The sequence below is a fragment of the Oryctolagus cuniculus genome, chromosome 13, assembly GCF_964237555.1.
Source record: "Oryctolagus cuniculus chromosome 13, mOryCun1.1, whole genome shotgun sequence".
In the NCBI taxonomy this organism is placed as follows: domain Eukaryota; kingdom Metazoa; phylum Chordata; class Mammalia; order Lagomorpha; family Leporidae; genus Oryctolagus; species Oryctolagus cuniculus.
This window is the reverse complement of record NC_091444.1, coordinates 89,571,733-89,578,256: the sequence shown is the minus strand read 5'-3', so window position 1 is coordinate 89,578,256 and position 6,524 is coordinate 89,571,733.

The window sequence follows — 6,524 nt, the reverse complement described above, 5'->3', positions numbered from 1 at the left end:
CTATACTACCATTGTCCTAAGTGATATTCTACAAATGTGGGAACCTTAAACTTGAGCTTCCAAGGCTAGGTTCCCTCATCTCAGAGCTCAGAAACTAGTACATGATGAAAAAATAGGTCTCGGCCAGCGCAGCCACTCACTAGGCTAATCCTCTGCCTTGCGGTGCCAGCACACTGGGTTCTATTCCCGGTCGGGGCACCGGATTCTGTCCCGGTTGCCCCTCTTTCAGGCCAGCTCTCTGCTGTGGCCAGGGAATGCAGTGGAGGATGGCCCAAGTGCCTGGGCCCTGCACCCCATGGGAGACCAGGATAAGTACCTGGCTCCTGCCTTCAGATCAGTGGGGTGCGCCAGCTGCAGTGCACCGGCCATGGCGGCCATTGGAGGGTGAACCAATGGCAAAAGGAAGACATTTCTCTCTGTCTCTCCCTCTCACTGTCCACTCTGCCTGTCAAAAAAAAATTAAAAAAAGAAAAAATGGGTCTCAATTTCATATTACTTGAGATAAAAAATGAAATTTCAGGGATTAGTGAGCTAGCTCAGCACCATGGGCTTTGTGAGTTTATATGTCCTTTCCTGGAATTTGCTCTCTTTGTTCATCACACACCTCTGCCAACAGGAGTTGTTCCTTCTGGGAATGGAGATATAGTTTCCAAGGGAAACTCCAATATGAAAAAATTGTGAACATCATACTCACCAAAAATTGGCTAATCATAAGCCACTCCTTTGTCTGACTCTTCTGAGTCAATAAGGAAGCTATAGTGATTAATTTGTCCTGAATACAGAAGATTATATAGTCCAAGTGCTATAAATAAAGGGAGTGATGAGCAAAGAGTGAGTCTAGCTAATTAAAATAACCTCAAGGATTATTAACTGAATTTAGCCTTTTCTTTTTAAATATTTAATTACTTGAAAGGCAGAGGAATGAAAGACAAAAACAGAGAAACAGACACATGAAGCATCTTTTTTCTTGGCTCACTTCCCAAGATGCTAAAATAAACAGGTTTTGGCAAGGACAGAGCCAGGAGCAAGTAATTTTATTTATATCTGCTATATGGGCACATTCCAAGCATTTGGGTCATGTTCCATTGCCTTCCCAGGTTCATTAAGAATATACACAAAGTAACACTACAAATAGGAGGCCAGCATTACAAGCAGTGGCCAATCCCATTGCAAACTAATGTGTGCCACAAACACTAGTCATTTCAGATCCATCATTAAAATATTTAGTCATATACCTCTGTTGCCTCATCATGTATTTTTCTATTAATTCAGTTCATAATTTTATTGTTTAAAAAGACAAACAATATACACCTTGAAGTTTTAGACATAACCATTTGATAAGAAGAGGAAATCAAAGGGATTCAAATTAAAAAGTGGGAATTCAGATTATTCCTATTTGAAAATGACATGGTTCTCAATATAAGCAGTACTTCAGAAATTTATATTCATTAAATAAAAGTTTAAAATAAAAGACACAGACTGGCTGAATGGATTAAAAAACAAAACTCATCTATTTGCTGCTTACAAGAAATACATCTTTCCAACAAAGTTGCATGCAGACTGAAAGTGAAAGGTTGGAAAAAGATATTCCATGCCAAAAGAAATCAAAAAAGAGCTGATGTATCCACCTCAATATCAGAAAAAATAGACTTTAACACAAAAAAATGTTAAGAGAGACAAAGAGAGGCACTATATAATGATTAAGGTGTCAATTCAACAGGAAAATGTAACTATTATAAATGTATATGCACCTAATTACAGGGCACCAGTTTATTTAAAAGATATGTTAAGGAACTTAAAGGGAGACTTAGACTCCAATACAATAATATTGGGGGGCTTCAATGCTCCACTTTTAGCAATGGACAGATCAACCAGACAGAAATCAACAAGGAAACAGCAGATTTAATTGACACTAGAGAACAAACAGATCTAAGAGATATGTACAGAAATATTCATCCTAATGTTACAGAATACACATTCTTCTCACTAGTGCATGGGACTTTCTCTAGGATAGACCACATATTAGGCCATAAAGCAAGTCTCAGCAAATTTAAAACAAATCAAAATCCTACCATGCATCTCAGACCACAATGGAATGAAGCTGGAAATCAGCAACTCAGGATTCTCTAGAGCATAAGTAAACACATGGAGAATGTCAGCATGCTCCTGAATGAACACTGGGTCATAGAAGAAATCAAAAGAGAAATCAAAAACTCTCAGGAAGCAAATGAAGATAACAACACAACATATCAAAACGTATGGGATACAGCAAAAGCAGTGTTAAGAGGAAAGTTTATAGCAATAGGTGCCTACATCAAGAAATTGGAAAGGCACCAAATAAATGAGCTATCAATGCATCTCAAAGATCTAGAAAAACTACAGCAACCCAAACCCAAAACTAGTAGGACAAAAGAAATAATTAAGATTAGAAAGAAAATCAACAAAATTGAATCCAAAAAAATTACAAAAGAGAAGCAAAATGTTGAAAGGATTTTTTGAAAAAAAAAAATAAACAAAATTGATGTGAATGGAAGAGGAGAGGGAGTGGGAAAGGGGAGGGTTGCGGGTGGGAGGGATGTAATGGGGGGGAAGCCATTGTAATCCGAGAGCTGTATTTTGGAAATTAATATTCATTAAATAAAAGCTAAAAAAAATCCCTAAAAAATAAATAAATAAATAAACAAAATTGACTCACCCTTGGCCCAACTAACCAAATAAAGGAGAGAGAAGACACAAATCAATAAAATCTGACATGAAAAGGAAATGTAACAACAGACACCACAGAAATAACAAGAGTCATTATAAATTACTACAAAGAGTTGTATGCCAGCATTCAGGGAAATCTGTCAGGAATGGATAGATTCCTGGACATATACGACCTACAAAAATTGAAGCAAGAAACATAGAAAACCAAAAAATATCCATAACAAAGTCAGAAATTGAATCAGTAATAAAGGCCCTCCCAACAGAGAAAAGCCCAGGACAAGAGAGATTCACTGCTGAATTCTATCAGACATTTACAGAAGAAATAACTCCAATTCTTCTCAAGCTATTCGAAACAATTGAAAGAGAGGGAATCCTCCCAAATTCTTTCTACAAAGCCAGTATCACTTAATTCCTAAACCTGTAAACGATGTAGCAGAGAAAGAGAATTACACACCAATTTCTCTAAAGAACAGACAAAAAAATACTCAACAAAATTCAAGCCAAAATAATCCAACAACAAATTAGAACCTGACCAAGTGGGATTTATCCTTGTATGCAGGGATGGTTCAACATTCACAAATCAATCAATGTGATACACCACATTAACTAACTGCAGAAGAAAAATCATATATTATCTCAATAGATGCAGAGAATGCATTTGATAAATTACAAAACCATTTCATGTTGAAAACTCTAACCAAATTGCGTATAGAAGGAACATTCCTCAACACAATTGAGGCAATTTATGAAAAATTCGCAGCCAGCAACCTATTGAATGGGGAATAGTTGGAAGCATTTCCACTGAGATCCAGTTCCAGACAGGGATGGCAAATCTCACCATTGCTATTCAATATAGCACTAGAAGTTCTAGCCAAGCCATTAGTCAAGAAAAAGAAATTAAAAGGGGTACAAAAAGGGAAGGAAAATGTCAAACTATCCATCTTTGCAGACAACGTGACTCTTTATTTAAGGGATCCAAAGAACTCCACTAAGAGACTATTGGAACTCACAGACGAATTTGGCAAAGTAGCAGGATATAAAATCAATACATAAAAATCAACAGCCTTTGTATACAGACACTGCCAGAACTGAGAAATAACTTCTAAGGTCAATCCCATTCACAACAGCTACCAGAAAAAAACAAATACCTTGGAAAAAACTTAACCAAGGATGTCAAACATTTCTATAATGAGAATTACAAAATCTTAAAGAACTAAAAGAGGATACCAAAAAATGGAAAAATATCCCATGCTCACTGATTGGAAGAATCAATAGCATCAAAATGTCCATTCTTCCAAAAGCAATTTACAGATTCAATGTGATATCAATGAAAATATCAAACACATTCTTATCAGACCTAGAAAACTCATGATGCTGATATTCATATAGAAACATATATTGAGGCGCAGGAGACCTCAAATAGATAAATGAGTCTTATACAACAAAAACAGAGCTGGAGGCATCTGAATACCAGATTTCAAGACATACTACAGGGCAATTATAATCCAAACAGCATGGTACTGTACAGAAACAGATGGATAGGCAATAGAACAGAATAGGAACACCAGAAATCAATCCAAACATCTATGACCAATTTATATTTGATCAAGGAGCTAAAACCAATTCCTGGAGCAAGGAGAGTCTTTTAAACAAATATTGTTGGGAAAACAGGATTTGCACATGCAGAAGTATGAATCAAGATACCTATGTTACACCTTACAAAAAAATCCGCTCAACATGGATTAAACATCTAAATGTATGACCCAACACCATAAAATTATTACAGAGCATTGGAGAAAGTCTGCAAGATATAGGCACAGGCAAGACTTCTTGGAAAAATATCCAGTGGCATAGGCAGCAATGACTTGATCAGCCCTTGTGATGACTGTCAAGGAACATCCTACTATTTTATTCATTTTAGCATTTTCTTTTTCTACTTAATACCATTGGTTGAGCTTTTTACTTAACAAAGAATTATTCTTAGGTGTTTAAATCAAATTGAAATAAAAAAAATAAGAGTTGGAATAAGAGATGGAGGGGATATACAGTTTGGCACATTCTCCCAGGTATTTACCCCTAAGGGTAAAGCTTAAAACTTGCCATGGGACTCGAAATACAAAAAACTGGCATGCACCAAAACCAGTCCATAACTGATCATAAAGAGGATTAAGTGTCAAGGGAGCACACAAATAAGACCAGTGTCTTCTAATAATTGCAGAATTAAAAAGGAGAGAACAATCCAGGATGGGAAGCAGGTCACAGAGCAGACTCTTAGAATGGCAAATACCATAAACAGAACTCTGGCCTCAGAATCACACCTTAAGGCATTTGGATCTGACTAAAAAGCTCATGAGAGTAGTTCAGGCATGGAAACACAGGACATTGTGGCAAAAATGACCTTAAAGAAAGACCTCTGTGAGTGAGATTCCAGCAGAAAGAAGTGGACATTAAAGAATGAGCTACCTTTCTCTGAAGGGAGGAGAGAACTTCCAGTTTGATTATGACCTTGTATAAATAATGTTGGACTTTGTGAACTCAAGAGACTTCCATAGCCTTGGCAGCTCATGAAAAGAGCCTCAGATGATTACTGACACCATAAATAAAAGCCTGAACTGTTAAATCATCAACAGGAGTCATTGTGCACTTGCTCCCTATATTGGGACCTGTGTACTTAATGTTTTTTACTATGAGAATTAGCACTATTACTAGTTCTCAAGCCATGCTTTATACTTTGTCTTTCTGTGTGGGTGCAACCTGTTGAAATCTTTACTTAGTACAGAGTTGATCTTCTGTATATACAGATATTTGCAATGAATCTTAATGAAGAATGGGATAGGAGAGGGAGTAGGAGATGGGATGGTTTGTGGGTGGAAGGGTGGTTATAGAGCAAAGAATCACTACAATCCAAAAGTTGTACTTTTGAAATTTATATTTATTAAATAAAAGTTTTCTATAATTATAACATATCTGAATAGAGCAATACTGAGTAAGAACATTCAATCAGGAATAATGTGTTCAAATGAAAGATCAGCAACAAATATTTTCATTAATAAAATCTACAAAATTAAAAAATAACACCAATCTTTTGAAAAGTTAGAGAGGTAACTTTTCCAAACTCATCATATGAGGCCAGCTGGTAAAGCCATTGTGGAAGTCTGTTTGGAGGTTCCTCAGAAACCTGAATATAACCCTACCATACAGCCCAGACATCCCATTCCTTGGAATTTACCCAATGGAAATTAAGTTGGCAAATAAAAGAGCTGTCTATATCTTAATGTGTATTGCAGATCAATTCACAATAGCTAAGACCTGGAATCAACCTAAATGCCCATCAACAAAAGACTGGATAAAGAAATTATGGGATATGCACTCTATAGAATACTATACAGCAGTAAAACAATGAAATCTGCTCATTTGCAACAAAATGGAGGAATCTGGAAAACATCATACTGAGTGAAATAAGCCAGTCCCAAAGGGACAAGTATCATATGTTCTTGAACGGTGACAACTGACTGAGCACCTAAGAGGAAACCTGTTGAAGTGAAATTACAGTATGAGAACAAATGACTTGATCAGCCTGTGTCCTGACTGTTGAAGAACAACTTACTATTTTGTTCCTTTTAGTATTTTTTGTTCTACTTAATGCCATTGGTTGAACTCGTTAATTAACATGCAATTATACTTAGGTGTTTAAATTTAACTGAAAAATGATCTCTGTTAAATATAAGAGTGGAAATAAGAGGGGCGGGGGGATGTACAGTATGGCCCATGCTCATCAGACATACCCCTAGTGGTAGTGTTAGAAACATGCCAGGGGA